The following is a 21227-nucleotide window of genomic DNA, read 5'->3' on the forward strand; positions in this document are numbered from 1 at the left end:
CTCAGAGCCTGGAGCCTGCTTCGGATTCTGTGTCCTGCTCGCTCTCTGCCCCTCCCCCATTTGTGCTCTGTTTCTCTCAAAAATAAATAAACATTAAAAAGAGAGAGAGAGGAAGAGGGGAAAAGTGACCACAGAGCTTTTCTTTTCCTCTGCACATTATCAGAACAATTCTCAAGCACTGTCTGTGATCTGCAACAGCCTGTGGCTGGCACAGCCACTATTGGAAATGATCAATGTTTTCAGACATCTGAGAAAGAAGGAAGATGACTGGAAGGCAAGGTACTTAAGAGGAAGAAAACAGAGAGAAGTGGCATTTTGTTGAATTTAAGATTCTGCCAAGAGGTAATTTGTTTCAAACGGACACAGGTGACGAAACCACAAAAGAACTGGGCCCAGTGCCTTTAGAGATATTGGAAAGCCTAGCTTGTTCTACATTGTTCCAAGAGGCAGGTCTAGGAGGGAGAACTCACCTGAAGCTCTCAGATGAAGACATGTCAGTCATGTTGAATACTGCAGGTTTTTAAGCAGAGATCTGGTTGCTCTGTCAGAGATTTCTCTGGCATGTTCTTACTCCCTCTGTTGGTTCCTTCTAGCTCTATGGCTATGAGACACCAGAAAACCAAATGATGGGCCCAGAACTTCAACCCCTCCCACACTGCGGTGGCAAAGAAATCTCACCTGCTATGCCATCAGCTTCTCTCACTGTCCTAATTTGTTAACATGAGGGTGATCTTTACACCCTGGAGCTGCTTCTGAGGTCTTCCAGAGAAGCCCCAGGCCTGCATGGTTTGATGTCCCTGCACTGACAGCGCAGAGCCTATTTAAGATTCTCTATCTTTCTGCCCCTCCCCTGTTCGCTCTCTCTCAAATAATAAAGTTACTAAATAATAAAAATAAAACCAAAATAAAATACAATAAAATAAGTTACTGAATACCCACCATGTCCAACATGCAGATAGAAGACAGTAATGACAAACTTAAGGTCACAGCTAAACTGTGGTGTCTGGGCCAGGGTCCAGGCCCCTATTGTGCATGAACTAGGCCCCCACTCCACTTCTGCTCTGGTCATCTTATGTGTTAAAGTCATACTGAAGACTATGTTTGAAATGGAAGGTTACAAATGAATAACTATAAGTCCCCCATTTAACAGATGAGGACACTGGGATGAAATGTTCACATGTCACTAGCGAGGTGAAACAACATGTCCAAGGCCACACTACCAGCAGGCGGCAAAATGATGGCTCGTCCCGGTCCTCTTGCCTCCACCATGGGCTGATTTTGAAAATACTCCCTAGTCTCAAAGGATAGCATGAGTGTGGAAGTTCTCTAGATTAGGAGGGAATAAACTTAGAGAAGAGATGATGCTTGTGGGGTGCCAGAGGGACACCTGTGTTATGTTGGAGCCCAAGTTCCTTTGGACAAAGTAGCAGTTACTTTTTTTATTCTTTTGATAGCATAAAACTTGACTTTGAGGAGAGTTCTTTGAATCTCAAGTCTCCCTTTGAAATCAGCTGTTCACAGAAATAGAACAAACACTCCTAAAATTTGTATGGAACCACAAAAGACTCTGAATAACTTAAGCAATCTTAAGACAGAAGAACAGGGGTGCCTATGTGGCTCAGTCGGTTAAGCATCCGACTTCGGCTCAGGTCATGATCTCACGGTTTGTGGGTATGAGCCCGACATCAGGCTCCGTGCTGACAGCTCAGAGCCTGGAGCCTGCTTCAGATTCTGTGTCTCCCTCTCTCTCTGCCCCTCCCCTGTTCGTGCTCTCTCTCAAAAATAAAAATAAAAACATTTTAAAAAGATAATAAATAAATAAATGGACAGAGGAACTGAATAGACATTTTTCTAAAGAAGATAAACAGATGGCCACCAGACACATGAAAAGATGCTCAGTATCACTCATCAGCAGGGAAATGCAAACTGAAACCACAATGAGCGACCTCATACCTGTCAGAATGGTGACTGTGGAAAAGGACAAGAAATAACCAGCATTGGCGAGGATGTGGAGAAAAGAGAACCTTCATGCAGAGTCGGTGCAACCACTATTGAAAACAGTACAGGGGTTCCTCAAAAAATTAAAAATAGGACTACTGTATAATCCAGCAATTCCATTTCTGAATATTTATCTAAAGAAAACAAAAACACTAACTTGAAAAGATACCTGCACCCCATGTTCCTTTCAGCACTATTTACGATAGCCAATCTATGGAAACAACTGAAGTGTCCATCGATGGATGAATGGATAAAGAAAAAAATACATACACACACACACACACACACACACACAGAGGAATATTATTCAGCCATAAAAAGAAGGAAATCTTGCCATTTGTGATAACATGGATGGACCTTGAGAGCATTATGCTAAGTGAAATAAGTCAGACAAATCTCAATTTTATGAGAAATTTGGGAAAAAAAACCAAAACACCAAGCTCATAGATAGGACAGCTGGGGGTTGCAGTGGTGTGGGTGAGGGGTGGGTGAAATAGGTGAAGGTGGTCAAAAGGTACAGACTTGCAGTTATAAAATAAGTCATGGGGATATAATGTACAGCATGGTGACTATAGTCAATCCTACTGAATTGCATATATTTTTTAAATTTTTTAAAATATTTATTCATTTTTTTTTGAGAGAGAGGGAGACAGCATGAGCAGGGGAGGGGCAGACAGAGAGGGAGACAAAGAATCTAAGCAGGCTCCAGGCTCTGAGCTGTCAGCACAGAGCGAGATGCGGGGCTTGAACTCACGAACCATGAGATCATGACCTGAGCCGAAGTTGGACACTCAACCAACTGAGCTACCCAGGCACCCCCTGAATTGCATATTTGAAAGTTGCTAAGACAGGTATGTCTTCAAAGTTCTTATCACAAGAAAAAAACTTTTTGTAACTAAGTATGGTGACAGATGTTAATCAGACTTACTGTGGCAATCATTTTGCAATATATACAATGTTGAATCATTATATTGTACACCTGAAACCAATATAGTATTATATGTCAATTATACCTCAATAAAAAAAGAAAAAAATTGGCTGAATGTAACAAAAAGAGCTGATTTGTTTTGGGGGGATTATAAATTATGACTAAAATTTTATTTATTTTTAGATCAAATGGTAAAACACCAAACTGTTTAGATTTCTTCTCCCATTCAATGTAAGTTTCTCGAATAGAGGAAGTAGACTTTAGTTAAAAAGAGAAACTTCAGGGAAGCCTGGCTGACTCAGTCAGAAGAGCATGTGACTCTTGATCTGAGTGTCGTGAGTTAGAGCCCCATGTTGGGTGTAGAGATTATATAAACAAATAAACAAACAAAAAGAGAGAGAAAGTTCAAACTCTTACTATAAATATGGCTCTGAAAATATTTCAGATGGGAAAATGAGCTGGTTTGGTAAAAGCCCACCTTGTATTTTGTCTGAGTGATCTGAAATAAAGGTGGATTCGATTCTTTTCTTTTGATTGCCTTTAGCTTAAGACTGAAGAAACAGTTTAGAATTCTGAAAACAAAACAAAACAACAAAACTTGCGGCAGATGACCAGGGGGAAATAAAGGCAACTTTTAGAATGATTTAAGCAAGTCTAAACCAATCTGTGGAGTATAGTATAATTATTAAAATATATAAATTTAGAGGCACCTGATTGACTCAGTCAGTCGAGTGTCTGATTCTTGGTTTCAGCTGAGGTCATGATCTCATGGTTTGTGGGTTCAAGCCCTGCGTTGGGCTCTGTGCTGACGGTGTGGAGCCTGCTTAGGATTCTATCTTCTTCTCTCTCTCTCTCAAAAACAAATAAAATAAACATTAAAAAAACATGTAAATTTAATCACTGAGAAAATATTTCAGGTAACATCCTGAAGAGAAATAGAATGAAAATTTATAGACCAGATGAAGGGTTTGTAGGTCAATGGAGAAGCAGCAGTTAGAGGAATAGACATCAAACCAGGGGAAGAACCTCACTAAATCTCTTGGAGCCAAATTTCTCATTTGTAAGATGGAGCTGAACAAGATAGTAGTAATCACTAGTACTTTATGGCAACTAGTGTTGGTGGGCTTGTCCAACATTCAACCTCCTTCTAGAATGCTTTCTTGAATGGAAGGCTAGAAGTAAAAAAATTAAAAAATCCCCAAATCCCAGATTTATTTGAAGCTAAGATTTTGGATATGAATTAAGTTCTGACCAATCAGATGCACCCACATGATACTTGAATTCCAAAAGGAGTCAAGTGGGGGAAGACATGCGGCATCCATTTTGTTAGTATATATTGTGTAGCAAAAGCAGCTGCCAGATTCTCCAACAACTGCTAGATTGTGGCATGAGCAGCAACTCGTTCTTGGCCTTGCACCGGGGCTGTGGCTGTTAGTCCTAGTTCAGTCTGGCATCGGCTTCCTTGGTCCTCCCAATGATTCTCTTAGCCATTTAATAGCTGGAGCTAAATCCTTTCTGGAAGGGAGTTCTGTTTTCTGTGAGTAGTAGAAGTCGTGGGGGCAAGGCTGTTCAAGAATGAATGGAAGTTCCAGAGAAGCTTACTGAACAGGGACTATCACTAATTCCATTTTACAGATGAGAAACACTGAGGTACAGAGAATAACCTGCCCAGGACATACACTGTGATTCATTACTCTATATGGTTCCCCAACTAGATGATTCCAATGAGTTATTTCAAATCCAAAGTTCTAACTCTAAATTCTCTGGATCTTGGGATTGAACAGTGATATAAAATCATAAATCAATGACCGGAGGAAATTTGAGGTCCTAACATTCCCAGAAACAATTTCAGATTATGTCAGACATGAGATGGCTTCAACGTGATACCAGCATATGGTGGTCTTGGGGACGTAAGCTTTTCTTTTCATAGGTTGTGTGGCAGTTAGGACCAGCACATAGAGCAGGCTCTCGGTGTCTCTTTATGTCTAGAGTAGGAGTGGACAAATGGGTTTGTGCGGTCACTGCAGGCAATCATTTTAAAGCAAAAGCCATTTTCTTTTTCCATGAAGAATTGGTCTTTTTAAAGTACCAATAAGTTCTTGGACCAGTGTGTTCACAGATGAACAAAGAGAAGATGAATGTTAATCCTTTTTGTTTTGTACAAAGGGATAATAAGTGAGCTCCAGTGTTTGACAGACTGGAAGTTTACGCTTACTTTCAGCTTTATAATCGTTCCCTTTTTTTTCCCCAAAAAGTATTTATTGAACAATCAGTTTCTCTAAATATGTGTTATGTTTGCAATGGGTGTAGAGGTTCATTTGTGGGAATTTTTTCCTTTTGAATTTCTTTGTCCCCATGCATTCATGCATTTGTTCACTTACTCATTGAGTATGGTGGGAATAAGAGCATGAATCTTGCTAGCAGATGAGGTCTGAGTCCTTGCTTTCCCAACCTACTGCGTGCTTTGCACACGTTATTTAACTCTCTTAAGCCTCTGGTTCCTTATTTCGAATATGAGAATACTGATAGTGCTTTTTCACAGGGTTGCTATGAAGATCCAGTATGATCACACAGATGCTTCATTTTAAAAATGAAGGTTATGGGGCGCCTTGGTGGCTCGGTCGGTTAAGCGTCCGACTTCGGCTCAGGTCATGATCTCACGGTCCGTGGGTTCGAGCCCCGCGTCGGGCTCTGGGCTGACAGCTCAGAGCCTGGAGCCTGTTTCAGATTCTGTGTGTCCCTCTCTCTGTGACCCTCCCCCGTTCATGCTCTCTCTCTGTCTCAAAAATAAATAAACGTTAAAAAAAATTAAAAAAAAATGAAGGTTATTCAGACTTCAAGATGTATTGCAAAGCTGCAGTCATCAAGACAGTATGGTACTGGCACAAAACCAGACACTCAAATCAATGGAACAGAATAGAGAACCCAGAAATGGACCCACAAACATATGGCCAACTAATCTTTGACAAGGCAGGAAAGAATATCCAATGGAAAAAAGTCTCTTCAGCCAATGGTGCTGGGAAAACTGGACAGCAACATGCAGAAAATTGAACCTGGACCACTTTCTTACACCATGCACAAAAATAAACTCAAAACGGATGAAAGACCTAAATGTAAGAGAGGAAGCCATCAAAATCCTCAAGGAGAAAGCAGGCAAAAAACCTCTTTGACCTCAGTCGTGGCAACTTCTTAGCACGTTTCCGAAGGCAAGGGAAACAAAAGCAAATATGAACTATTGGGGCCTCATCAAAATAAAAAGCTCCTGAAGAGCAAAGGAAACAATCAGCAAAACTAAAAGGCAACCGACGGAATGGAAGAAGAAATTTGCAAATGACATATCAGATAAAGGGTTATTATCCAAAATCTATAAAGAACTTATCAAACTCAACACCCCAAAAACACATAATCCAGTGAAGAAATGCATGAATAGACACTTCTCCAAAGAAGACATCCTGATGGCCAACCGACACATGAAAAAAATGCTCAACATCACTCATCATCAGGGAAATACAAATTAAAACCACAATGAGATAGCACCTCACACCTGTCAGAATGGCTAACATGAACAACTCAGGCAACAACAGATGTTGGTGAGGATGTGGAGAAAGAGGATCTCTTTTGCACTGCTGGTGGGAATGCAAACTGGTGTAGCCACTCTGGAAAACAGCATGGAGGTTCCTCAAAAAATTAAAAATAGACCTACCCTACAACCCAGCAATTGCACTACTAGGTATTTCCCCAAGGGATACAGGTGTGCTGCATGAAGGGACACATGCACCCCAATGTTTATAGCAGTGCTATCAACAATAGCCAAAGTATGGAAAGAGCCCAAATGTCCATCAACGGTTGAATGGATAAAGAAGATGTGGTGTATGTGTATATGTGTGTGTGTGTGTGTGTGTGTGTGTGTGTGTGTAAAGTGGAGTATTAGTTGGCAATCAAAAAGAACAAAATCTTGCCATTTGCAACTATGTGGATGGGACTAGAAGGTATTATGCTATGCAAAATTAGTCAGAGAAAGACAAATATCATGTGACTTTACTCATATGAGGAATTTAAGATACAAAACAGATGAACATAAGGGAAGGGAAGCAAAAATAATATAAAAAAACAGGGACGGGGACAAAACATAAGAGATTTAAATATAGAGAAAAAGCTGAGGGTTGCTGGGGCATTGTAGGTGGGAGGATGGGCTAAATGGGTAAGGGGCATTAAGGAAGACAGTTGATGGGATGAGCACTGAGTGTTGTACATAGGGGATGAATCACTGGAATTTACTCCTGAAAACATTGTTGCACTGTATGCTAACTTACTTGGATATAAATTAAAAAAAAAATAAAAAATTATTAAAAAAATAAAAATGAAGGTTATTACTTAATGAAGGATATATTAGTATTTATTGAACACCTACTGTGTCAGCCACAGTGCTGTGCACTTGGCATCTACTCTGAATAAAAGTTGCATACGGAGAAAAGAGATATATACCAAGATAAACGCAATAAAGTATGAAGAATCTTTGCAGATTATGGTGGGGGCACAAATGAGGATCTGATTAGTTCGATTTGGGGGGAGATGATTAGAAAAAGATTAATGTTTTCCTTTAGTAGGATCTGGAAGATGATTAGCATTTTAGGTCATTAGGTATAGTCCCATCTGTAAGAGAGAAGATGAGCATCACGAACGCTGGAGGCCCCAAACTGCACGGTTCCTGTGTGAATTATAAGCATTTTGGCAATCCTCATCACTGGCTCCTTGCTAGCCACATGTGAACACATTCCAATTACTTCTGTGTCCTAATCTCCTCAATCCATGGCATTTCTTGCCCTTTATAGTCAAACTTCTTAAAAGATTCCCTCCCATCCTCCTCGTAAAACACTGCAAACTAATTTCAACCCTGGGCAAACCAGTAGAACAATTCTCATCATGGTCCCAATAATATCTGTATTGCTAAAGCAGGTGGAAACATCTTAGACCTCACCTTAACTGATTAATATTTGATATTATTGTCCACTTTCTCCTCTTTCAAACACTCTTTCCCTAGGCTTCCACGAGAGCACTTTAATCTTTTCATTGTCTTCCTACCTCCGGCAACTAACCACTTTCAAGTCTGTGTGGAGTGTTCCTATTCTACTCATGACTTTTGTCCTACTCAACCTTGGATGATACCATCTACTCCTGTGACTTCAGCTACCATCCAGTGACCCTCACATCTCCAACCCTGTTCTCTTTCTGTACTCTGGACTTGGACATCTCAGCATAGGTCATTATGAAACTGATTACAGAATACATATGAATTGTTTTATTTTTATCTGAGGCATTATTAGGTAACTAAACTAGACATAATTTCCAGTTTAAAACAGTCATGCCCACTCTGATTCAGACTGCTCTTTCTTTTACAGGCCTCACCTCAAAGGTCTTCAAGATGGAGTGTCATCCTCAGAGGACAACTTTTATTTATTTGAGAGAGCAGAGAGAGCAAGAAGTAGCGCAGGGGTGGAAGAGAGGCAGAGGGGGAGAGGGAGAGAATTTTAAGCCGGTTCTGCGGTGTCAGTGCAGAGCTGGATACAGGGCTCGATCCCACAAAGATGAGATCATGACCTGAGCCAAAATCAAGAGTTGGACACTCAACTGACTGAGCCACCCGGGTGCCCCAACAAATGGCAACTTTTAAAAGGCTATGATTGGATATTCTTATTTTAGGGATAATAACATAATAGCATTTTTTCACCTTAAATAACCAAAGCAACATTAAATAATTCCAAAATATACACTTTATGATAGCACCAAACTCAAATACCTTCACCAAACTAAGAAATGCTTGACAACTATCCCTCAATCCCCCCCTTTAACTTACTTGGATTTTTCCCAGGTCAGACTTAAATCTATTTTTTTCTTTTCTTTTCTTTTTGTAATATGATATTGCAGATATTCAACAGCCTTTCTTTTTATTTTTTTTTAATGTTTATTCATTTTTGAGAGAGACAGAACATGAGTGGGGGAGGGGCAGAGAGAGAGGGAGACACAGAATCTGAAGCAGGCTCCAGGCTCTGAACTGCAGCACAGAGCCCGATGTGGGGCTCAAACCCAAGATCCGGGGCTCGAACCCAAGACCCATGAGATCATTACCTGAGCTGAAGTCAGACACTTAACTGATGGCCTATCAGTTAAGGCCACTAAACCAAACCTATTTTGTTTTCATTATCATGATTTAATAGCAAGCAGTATATGACAACTAAATGCTGTGTAAAAGGATTCTATTTTAGTTGATCTAAATTTACCTTTTTCAGTTCCACATTTAACTCATTCATTCCACAAACAGTATACACCAACCAGTAGTATCTGGAAGTATTTTGCATGCTGGGCATATAGTGTTGAACAAGGCAAGGCCTGTGCTCTCATTCTAGATGGAGAAATAAATAAATAGATAGATAAATAAATAAATAAATAAGAAAAAAATTGGATCACTCTAAGGACAAAGCAAAGAACTAAAATATGATAGTGACCGAATATATAGTTACTTAAAAAAAATTTTTTTTAACGTTTATTTATTTTTGAGACAGAGAGAGACAGAGCATGAAAGGGGGAGGGTCAGAGAGAGAGGGAGACACAGAATCTGAAACAGGCTCCAGGCTCTGAGCCGTCAGCACAGAGCCCGACGCAGGGCTGGAACTCACGGACCATGAGATCATGACCTGAGCCGAAGTCAGACGCTTAACCGACTGAGCCACCCAGGCGCCCCTATAGTTACTTTTAAATAGTTGATAGGAAAAGGACCCTTTGAGATGTTTTTAAAAACCTTTTATTATGAAAACTTTCAAACATATTCAAAACAGAATTTGTAAATTCTTTCTTCTGCTTCCCATGTATCCATTACCTAGCTTTGCCAATTAGTAACATTATTCAATGTTTTATCTACTCTGCCTCTTTTTTTCTTTTTTTGCTTGTTTTATCTACTCTGCCTCTTTTTTTCTTTTTTTGCTAAAGTGTTTTTAAAGCAAATGACAGACATCTTATCATTCCATCCATAAAGAGTTCAGTATCTATTGATAGGGAATTTCAGAAAAGCACATAACCTTGTGGTGCCTGGCTGGCTCAGTTGGTGGAGCATGAAATTCTTGATCTTGGGGTCATGAGTTCAAGCCCCACATTGGGGTAGACTTTACTTAAACAAATGCACCCCAAAACCCATACATAACCACAAAATTATCATACCCAATTATCATGATATGCAGTCCATACTCATGGCTCCTCATTTGGTCTCAAAATTATCATTTTCCTTCCCAAACTAGGATCAAAGTTCATACATTGTTGCTAAGATCCATTATTTCAATAGGAGCTGCAAAAAGCCAATATTCTAATTCCAAATTTGTTTCATTTATTAGCTATGACTCTTTTATACAAAAAAAAAAAAAAAAGAACTCTCCCCCTATCAACTATTTGTTTACCCTGAAATATAGAATGGTATAGAAAAGACAGAATGGATGCTTGATTCTTTTATTTATGCATTTTCAGAGTAATAAATTAGAGTGATTATCAATCTGAAGAGGTGACATTTAAGCTGAAGCCTGAATGTGAAAATATAGCTATGCAAGAATTAGGAGAAATAGCATTTCAGGAACAGAGAACAGTTAGTGAAAAGGCCTTAAGGTAGAAAAGATCTTAGTATGTTTACAGGCTAGAAAGGAATTCGTTTTGGCATGAGGGGAGTGATATGGCCAAAATTAAATGAGGTAAGATTGAGAGTTAGTTTGGACCACATTGTGCCTTGTGAGCCAGTGTAAAGGGTGGACATTTTATAATGAAAGAATTGAGACACCAATTTGGAGGATCTGGAGGGTTTGCATGTTTAAAAGAGAGCTCTGTCTGCTATAAGGGGCAACAGACTTTAGGTAGACAAAGGTGAAAGCTGGGAGACAAGATGTTAAAAAGAAGCCAATGGGCAGGATGGTAACAGCTTGAACTGGAGTGATAATAGAGCAAAGGTGGGAAGGGGGAGTCAACACTGTGTTAACCATCTTAAATTTGATCTGTCGCTAGGCCATCCATGTGTAAATGTGGAAAGGTCACACAGGCAATTGGCTATGTCCTCAAGTTTCCTGGAAGAGTTGGGACTGGAAATATGATTTCAGAGTTAGTGACATATGAATTGTACTTCGAATCCTGGGGTAGAGGATTGTATCAACAAAAAAGGGGGGGATCTTAGAACAGAGCCTGGGGGGTTACATGAGCGCCTAGAAACCAGAAGAATGTACAGTAGTTATGCAGAGAAGACACAGATACTGCACCTAGTATATCTTCCCCTCCTTAGAAACAGAACACATACATATGTGCACCAGTTAAAATGTATGTGTCAGTCATTCTTGCAGCTAATTTTAGGTAAATGGAACAAGAGTGCAAGTGATGTAAACAACTTGAGTCATCCCAGTAAGGAAAAGGGTGTGCTCCCCTTCCTTTTCCCCTCCTTCTAGTGACTATAATGCAAATGTGCTGTGAACCATCTTGGACCACGAAGACTAGGGAACCTAGAAATGGCAGAGCAGTAAGCTAAAAGGAGTCTGAGTCACAAGGATAACCTTGTGATAAATGCAGCCACACCAGCCTCTCCTTTATTCAAGTCATTGCTCTTTTGCATCTCTGTTACACGCAGCAACAGAGTATTCTAACTAACTCTATTCTAACTCAGAGTCCAATCATTCTGTGAGCTGATAAATATCTCTGAACCAGCAAAGCTGAGGACCACACTATGAATCTCTGTTAACTTCATAATATGCCAATACTCACAATACTGAATGGCTTAATTTGCTACCTATCCTAATTAGACTATGACAAACTCAAGGGAGTAGTTAGGTAAAGAAAGAGCGGGTACCAAGGAGGCATCAAGGGTCCCTTAGAAATTGAATTGCAATTTATTTACTTTATCCTAAAGAGCCCTGGACTTGATGAGTTCAGGATTCCAGATGAGCGATAAAGCCACAACTCTCTCTTACACTATTTAGATTGCTAGAAATCTCTAGAAGTCTACAAGTGGTTTACAAGCAGTTTGGTGGTCAGAGAATAATTAATGTGATTATTTTTTTAAATATAATTTCAAATTTATAAAAGGTAAAAGTGGTTATTTCCATAGAAATCCAATTCTTTTGTTAATTCTTAAATATGCACCCTAGCACAGATTGCCTTAGATAAGGCAATAAGGTATTTTCATGTCATTTGCATATTAGTTTTGGTTCATTTGCATTTTTTCATTATTTTTATTGTGTTGCATTATGTCCACATTTCACAAGAAATAAACCAAAGACTCAAAAGTGCTCATCGAAATGTAAAAGTACAAGGAGGCAAATACTACAAGTCAACATAATGCTGTAAATGTCAAAACATTGAACTGGATTCCACTGAGAATCTAAAATGTGAATCTGTACATTAGGACAAGTAAATTTGCATGTGTGATGATTTTGCATAAACAACTAAAAAAAAAACAGAAATTAGCAACTATGTTGACAATCACCTGAAGACTGGATTTTTTTTAAGATCATTGATCTATCCACCTTGTTCTCATTGGCATGAGACATTTAAATTTTCATATATTTTCAAATAAAATATAGTGATCCCTTTGTTGACAGTTTAAAAACTGCCCTATTAGGCCTGGAACCAAGGTGGTGATCTTGATATTTTGGACTTCTGGTTTTCTGCTTATGCATGTTCATGATCAGGAAATACACAATGCTGACTATTTGAAGGGAGAAGGGCTATTTTTATAAATTACTCTACATTATTAATATTACTATAAAATACCACGCAGGTATTTAATTTATACAAATGTAACTATACCTACTTGGCATGCATACACACACAAGAAAGATAACTTAAATTTTAAAACTAATTTTGCCTCTAAGTATGTCCTCCCTCCCTCCCTTCCTCCCTTATTTCACCTCTTCATGATTCTATCTTTCAGAGAGAGCATAAGAAGCCATTTTTACGGTCCTTTGGCTGGTCTCAATTTTGCATGCTTTTCATAATAAGTACATCTCACTGTGCTACGTGATTCTAGTACTTAAAGATTTGAGATATATCTATATCTATCTATATCTATAGATCAATAAATACATGCACACACACATTTTTTTGGTGGGCCAGTGTACAAGAAAGTTCCTAAATGTAACCCCATCACTTAAACCTACACATGAAACACAGCAATGTGCTCCAAAGATGGAGGACACTTGACTCCTTTGACATAGACAGTATGTGTCTCTAGTGTATAAAGAAATAGGGCTACAACAACATCAACAAGCATCAAAATTAGAACAAGAAAACATCAGACAAGAAATAAAAAAGGCATCCAAGTTGGAAAGATACAAGTAAAATTGTTATTTGCAGATAATGTGATCTTATATAAAGAAAATGCTAAAGAGTCAACCAAAAAACTCTCAGAACTAATCAATGAACTCAGTAAGGTTGCAAGATATAAAATCAACATACAGAAATCAGCTGTATTTCTATTCACTAACAATGAGAGATCTGAAATAAAAAACCATCCCATTCACAACAGCATCAAAAAACAATAAAATATTTAGGCATAAATTTAACAAAGGAGGTAAAAGATATTTGCAACGAAAACTACAAGATTTTCATGAAAGAAATTGAGGAAGACACATACAAAAGGAAAGATATCCTATGTTCATGGATTGAAAGAATTACTCTTGTTAAAATGTCCACATTACCTAAAGCCATCTATAGATTCAATGCAATCCCTATCAATTTCCAATGGAATATTTCACAGAAATAGAAATACCAATCCTAAAATCTATATGGAACCACAAGACTCCAAAAAGCCAAAGTCTTCTTGAGAAAGAACAAAACCAGAGGTGTCACACTTCCTCATCTCAAACTATAGTTGACCCTTGAACTCAAGCAGGGTTAAGGGTGCTGACCCCTGCGCTCCACACATAACTTTTGGCTTCCCCCAAAATTATTAATTGCTAATAACCTGTTGACTGGAAGCCTTACTGATAGCATAAACAGTTGATTAACACCTATTTTGAATGGTGTGTTATGTACTGAATTCTTACAATAAAATAAGCTAAACAAAATGTTAAGAAAATAATAAGAGAAAATACATGTATAGTACTATTCTGTGTTTATTAAAAAAAAACTCCGCATATTAAGTGGACCCACATAGTTCAAATAGGCATTGTTCAAGGGTCAACTGTATACACCTTCAAAGCTTTAGTGAATAAAATAGTATGGTACTACCATTAAACAAACAAACAAACAAACAAGCAAAAAAACAACACAAAGACCAATGGAACAGAATGGAGAGCCCAGAAGTAAATCTCTGCGCTTGCAGTCAACCAATATTTGACAAAAAAGCCAAGAACAGTCAACAGGGACAGGCTCTTCAATAAATGGCACTAGGAAAACTGGACAATCACATGCAGAAAAGTGAACCTAGACCCTTATCCTGTATCTCTCGCAAACATTAACCTGAAATGGATTAAAGACTTAATATCTGATACTGTAAAACTTCTAGAAGAAAATGTAAGGAAAAGCTCCTTGACATTGGTCTCTGGGAATTATTTTTTTAGATGTGACACCAAAGCACAAGCAATAAAAGCCAAAATCAACAATCAAACTAAAAATTCCAGCACAGCAAAATAAATAGGTAGCTTACAGAACGGGAGAAAATATTTGCAAACCATATTATTAGTTATATTTGTATATAAACCATATATTCGATTAAAAAATGGGCAGAGTAGGGCGTCTGGGTGGCTCAGTTGGCTAAGCGTCCAACTCTTGGTTTCGGCTCAGGTCACGGTCTCATGGTTGGTGAGATTGAGCTCTGCATCAGGCTCTGCACTGGGGATTGAGCTTTGCATCAGGATCTGCACAGCCAATTTGGAGCCTGCTGGGGATTCTCTTTTTCTGCCCTTCCCCTGCTTGTGCTCTTTCTCTCAAAATACATAAACTTAAAAAAATTGGCAGAGTAACCAAATAGACATGTATATCAAAACAATGAGATATCACAATCCCTATCAAAATAACACCAGCATTCTTCACAGAGCTAGAACAAACAATCCTAAAATTTCTATGGAACCACAAAAGACCCCAAAGAGCCATGCAATCTTGAAAAAGAAAACCAAAGCTGGAGGCATCACAATCCTGGACTTCAAGATGTATTACAAAGCTGTAATCATCAAGACAGTATGGTACTGGCCCAAAACCAGATGCTCAAATCAATGGAACAGAATAGAGAACCCAGAAATGGACCCACAAACGTATGGCCAACTATTCTTTGACAAAGCAGGAAAGAATATCCAATGGAATAAAGACAGTCTCTTCAGCCAATGGTGCTGGGAAAACTGGACAGCAACATGCAGAAAACTGAACCTGGACCACTTTCTTACACCATGCACAAAAATAAACTCAAAATGGATGAAAGACCTAAATGTAGGACATGAAGCCATCAAAATCCTTGAGGAGAAAGCAGGTAAAAACCTCTTTGATCTTGGCTGCAGCAACTTCTTACTCAACACGTCTCTGGAGGCAAGGGAAACAAAAGCAAAAATGAACTACTGGGACCTCATCAAAATAAAAAGCTTCTGCCCAGCAAAGGAAACAATCAGCAAAACTACAAGGAAACTGACGGAATGGAAGAAGAAATTTGCAAATGACATATCAGATAAAGGATTAGTATCCAAAATCTATGAAGAACTTATCAAACTCAACACCCAAAAAACACATAATCCAGTGAAGGAATGGGCAAAAGACATGAAAAGACACTTCTCCAAAGAAGACATCCAGATGGCCAACCAACACATGAAAAAATGCTCAACATCACTCATCATTAGGGAAATACAAATGAAAATCACAATGAGATACCACCTCACACTTGTCAGAATGGCTAACATTGATTGACAATTCAGGCAACAACAGATGCTGGTGAGGATGTGGAGAAAGAGGATCTCTTTTGCACTGCTGGTGGGAATGCAAACTGGTGTAGCCACTCTGGAAAACAGCATGGAGGTTCCTCAAAAAATTAAAAATAGACCTACCCTACAACCCAGCAATTGCACTACTAGGTATTTCCCCAAGGGATACAGGTGTGCTGCATGAAGGGACACATGCACCCCAATGTTTATAGCAGTGCTATCAACAATAGCCAAAGTATGGAAAGAGCCCAAATGTCCATCGATGGATGAGTGGATAAAGAAGATGTGGCATATATATATATCCAGTGGAGTATTAGTTGGCAATCAAAAAGAACGAAATCTTGCCATTTGCAACTACATGGATGGAACTAGAGGGTATTATGCTAAGCAAAATTAGTCAGAGAAAGACAAACATCATATAACTTCACTCATATGAGGACTTTGAGAGATAAAACAGATGAACATAAGGGAAGGGAAGCAAAAATAATATAAAAACAGGGAGGAGAACAAAACATAAGAGATAAATACAGAGAACAAACATAGGGTTGCTGGAGGGGTTGTGTGTGGTCTAAATGGGTAAGGGGAATCTACTCCTGAAATCATTGTTGCACTGTATGCTAACTTACTTGGATGTGAATTAAAAAATAAATAACTTATGAAACAAAAACAAAAACAAAAAAACCAATGAAATACCACCTCACACTTATTATCATGAATAGCTCTTACCAAGACAAGAGATAACAAGTGTTGGCAAGGATGTGGAGAAAAGGGAGCCCTTATGCACTGTTGGTGGAGATGTAAATTTGTTCAGCCATTATGGGACAGTGTGGAAGTTCCTCAAAAAATTAAAACTAGAACTACCATAAAATCCAACAATTCCATTCCTGGGTACTGTTAAAAAGAAAAACACAGGCGTCAAATGGAGATTCTTATGCTATGCTGTATCACCAAACCGGAGCTTAGTACCTATACTAATTGCAGTTTCAACCTTTCTCAGAAATGTAGTCTTAATCAATCAGTCAGGAATTTTCTGGTCAGCACCAATAAGTTGATATGTCATTGGGGCCCTCTCCCTCTCTCGAAGGAAGATGAGGTAATCCACCTAATAAAGACCCAACTATCCTCAAAGGGAGATGACCACACCCATCTTTTCTCTTTATGACTTTCTTATCCTGCCTTTAAAAGCCTCTCCTTTTCTGCACCCCTTCGTTGCTCACCTGTACTTTGTAGAGAGAATGCTGCTTGATTCATGAATAAAGCCAGTTAGCTCTTTAAAATTTCTTTGGATTTTCATCACTTAAGTTTATATCCAATGGAAATGAAAATAGGATATCAAAGAGATATATATATGCACTCCCTTGTTTATTGCAGCATTACTCACAATGGTCAAGATATGAAAACAAAAAAAATTTTTTTTAATGTTTACTTATTTTTGAGAGAGAGAGAGAGAGAGAGAGAGAGAGAGAGAGAGAGAGAGAGAGAGAGAATGAGCAGGGGAGAGGCAGAGAGAGAGGGAGACACAGAATCTGAAGCAGGCTCCAGGCTCTGAGCCCAACATGGGGCTCGAACTCATGAACCGTGAGATTGTGACCTGAGCCGAAGTCGGGCGCTCAACCGACTTGAGCCACCCAGACACCCCAATATGAAAACAATCTTAAGTGTCCATCAATGGATGAATAAAGATGTGGTATGTGTGTATGTGGATGTGGATACATACACATACACATATATATGGACATATTATTCAGCCATAAGAAGGAAATCCTGCCATTTGGAACAACATGGATGGCCCTTAAAGGTATTTATTAAGTGAGAGGTATATGCTAGTGGTACAGTGGTAATTATATTACAATATGTAAATGTATCAAATCAACATATTGTACACTTTAAATTTACATAATGTTACATGTCAATTATGTCTCAATAAAAATAAATTAAAAAAAAGGGAAAATGTCAAGCCATGCTAACAAACAATCCAGTATCTCATAATGTGATGAGCTGTTATAAGACTTTAATGAAGGTAAAAAATATATTAAACTTGTGGTTAGAAGACACAAATGGCAAATGTGTGCCTACAGTTGGTTACACATTATGAGAAAATGAACTTTTCAAACTTTCTACATTCAGTCACAATTGGCTGTACTATTATAAGTTAAATAATTTTCAAGGAAAATTGATTACATGTAATTCTTTACTTAATTTTTAAGTGTTTCTTGCATAAGATTACACTATTTGTGAACTACTTCAAATGCTGAATTAAGGAAGTGTTACTGTGTATTTCCTTTGGCTTCTTTTGACACCGACTGCTTCACAAAAGTAGTAGTGTGTTTTTAGAGTTTACAATTACAGGGGTGCCTGGGTGGCTCAGTCGGTTAGGCATCCAGCTTTGGCTCAAGTCATGATCTCACAGATCTAGGGTTCGAGCCCCACGTCGGACTCTGTGCTGAAAGCTCAGGGCCTGGAGCCTGCTTCAGATTTGGTGTCTCGCTCGCTCTGCCCCTTCCTGCTTACACTCTGTTTCTCTCAAGAATAAGTAAACATTAAAACAACAACAACAACAAAAAAAACCTCTAGAGTTTATAATTACATAAAAACATGGGTACATTAGTCTGATTATATTCCCTTTAAGATTTTAACTCTCTTACTGACTTTAGTAGGAATAACATGTGACTGTTTTTCAAGCAGATCACATATAATGGATAGGGAATAAGGAAAGTTTTGTTTATTTCCTAGACTTTCCCTTAGTATGTAAATAGCTTTGCCTCCTATTATCCATTACCCAATCTGAAATCCACATTCTTGTCATTTTTATTACTTTTGCAACAGAGCTGCTACAAGGAAACAATATGTAATTGATAACATAAATGTTATAATTATGAAATTGTTTGGATTGTAGATACATCAAAGTGATTTAAAAATTTCTTTATCTTTTAAAATTCATGACACTTGTTTTATAGCTAGACCAGAAGCATCAGTAGTACCTGGAAACTTACTAGAAATGTAAATTCTCAGCACCACGCCCCCTACTCCATACCTACCGAAGCAGAAAATAGGCAGTGAGACCCATGTGCAAGTCCTTCATGTGATTCTGATACATTGTGAAGTTTGAGAACCACCAGACTAAGGAAATTCAGTACTGGTTCACTTCATGGTAGCGAGAGGAGTTAGCATGGTTGTTTGCACTCCAGAGATGGATTGCACAGAGGTTCGGTGGGGGTTTTAACAGGTTTGTACAAAGAAGCAAGAGAGAAACAGGATGCTGAGGATATATGTGATTATGATGGATATGGGAATTTAAGCTGGAAAAGAAGAAAAGGGAGGACTTATAGGGGAAAGAGGTAGTTATTAACATATTGAAGACTGACCAAGCTGAAGACCTAAAATACCAACAATTTCTACCTATCAACATATTCCACTAATACCATATTCTTTTGCCTCCCCATCAGAGAATCACTATCTTAATTTTTGTTTAACATTCCCTTGCTTAAAAATGAAAAAAAAAATTATCACCTTTGTGTTTGGTTTGGCTTAAACTTTTAAAAATGAGATCATGCTGCATATAGTCTTCTTTGATTAGCTTCTTTCATATATTTTGTTCTTTTGTACTGTTCTCCACAGCTGCAGTTAATTTTCATGGCTGTATAATATTTCGTGGTATAAGTATACATTGCTTATTATAAAATATAAAATATTTTATTAAACCATTCTCTTCCATTGATGAACATTTGGGTTGTTTCCAGTTTTTGGTATTACAAACAGTGCTATGAACATTCTTGTTCATGTACCCTTGGTACACATGAATAAAGAATTTCTTCAGGATACACTACTTAGGTGGAATTGCTAGGTACCAACGTATGCAGATGCCCAACTTTACAAGATAATACCAAATTATTTTTCACAAGTGGTTGTATTTCTCTATACTCCTCACAGTAATTTATTGGCATCTCATTGTCCCACTCCATCTCCACCACTCAATAAGGTCAAAATTTAAAATTTTTATCAATTGAATGTGTTCAAATTATATCTCAAAGTCTTGATTTGTAGTTTCTGATTACTGTTTAGAGTGGGCATGTTCATTGTCCATGTGAAATGTCTGTTCATATATTTTGAACTTTTTGACTGTTTCCTTCCTGAGCTCTAGGAATTTTTAATGTGGTGGCTATTATTTCTCTGTTCCATGTGATGTAAATAGGCTTCCACTTTGTGCCCGGTCTTTTCACTTTGATGTCTTTTGATAAAAAGTTCCTAACTTTCTGATTGTTAAACTTGTCAATTTTTCTTACATTTTTGTGTTTTCCTATACACATATTTTCAGTGTTTTAAAGTTTTACTTCTGACATTTATGTTTTACTTCATTTGAAATATTTGTGTCCACTATGAGAAAGAAATTGAGTTTCTTTTTTCATTTCCACACGGGCACACAATTTTCCTACTTCTACTGAGAAAACATGTTTTCTTTCTCCACTGAATTATTATGTTGTTCCTTCTGTAAATTAAAATTTCAGTATATTTAAGTCTGTTTATTGGCTCTTTTATTGTTCCATTTGTAATATGTACCAGTACCTCAGTAAATGCTACACCTTTATAATTCTTGTTATCTTGTAGGGCAAATTCCCTCTCCTCTTTGTTCTTCAGGAATTTCTCTATCCTTTACTTTTTGCTCTTCTACATAAATTTTAGAATGAGCTTATGAAGTTCCACAAAAAAATTGTTGGGATTCTAACCAGAGTTGCATTGAATCTGCAGAGGATTTTTGAGGACTGACATCACTTCAAAAGATATGTCTATATTTACTTAGGTCTTCTTTAATGTCTCCGAGTTTTGTTTTTTTAGTCTATGTTTTTTTTTTTATTGAGGTATACTTTATATACAGCAAATGAAACAGATCTTAAGTACACTACATTTAACATAATTACAGATTTACTTGGGTTTAAATTCACCATCTTTCTTTGAAAAACTATTTTTTTACAGGTCTTGCACATCTTTTGTTAGGCTTATTTCTAGATAACTTGGTTTTGTTGCTATCATAAAAGTTGTGCTTTAAAAATATTATGTATTCCAGTTGTTTGATGATGGTGCATACGTCACTTGACTTACAACAAGCATCTTGGGTAAACTATGATTGCTACTAAATTGTAGTCTTTTGAGTTCTTCAGATAGACAATCATCATCTGCAAGTAAGCATTTTGTTTCCTTCTTTAATCCCTATCCATGTAGAAAAGTAGCGATGACAGGCATCTTAGTCCTAGTCCTCAATTCTTAAGGGGATACTTTCAATGTTTCCTCATATGAGATGATGGCATTGAGTCTATTTTTGTTGTCTTTTTAAAGTTTATTTTATTTATTTTGAGAGTCAGCGAGTGCAAGAGGGGCAGAGA

The 21227-nt window shown here is 37.9% G+C and overlaps 1 long non-coding RNA gene across 1 annotated transcript; it reads right to left on the reverse strand.

Annotated features, from left to right (window-relative positions):
* Positions 1–110: 110 nt before the first annotated feature.
* On the reverse strand, positions 111–21227 carry LOC124515127 (uncharacterized). The gene is made up of 4 exons (XR_006962755.1): positions 19360–21227; positions 10139–10262; positions 9205–9326; positions 111–601 (listed from the first exon to the last, which is right to left on the reverse strand). It is a non-coding gene; the product is annotated as an uncharacterized LOC124515127 (long non-coding RNA).

Source organism: Lynx rufus, unplaced genomic scaffold, assembly GCF_022079265.1.
Source record: "Lynx rufus isolate CCGP_SWC_20201006 ecotype Redwood Valley unplaced genomic scaffold, mLynRuf1.p SCAF_2, whole genome shotgun sequence".
Classification (NCBI taxonomy): domain Eukaryota; kingdom Metazoa; phylum Chordata; class Mammalia; order Carnivora; family Felidae; genus Lynx; species Lynx rufus.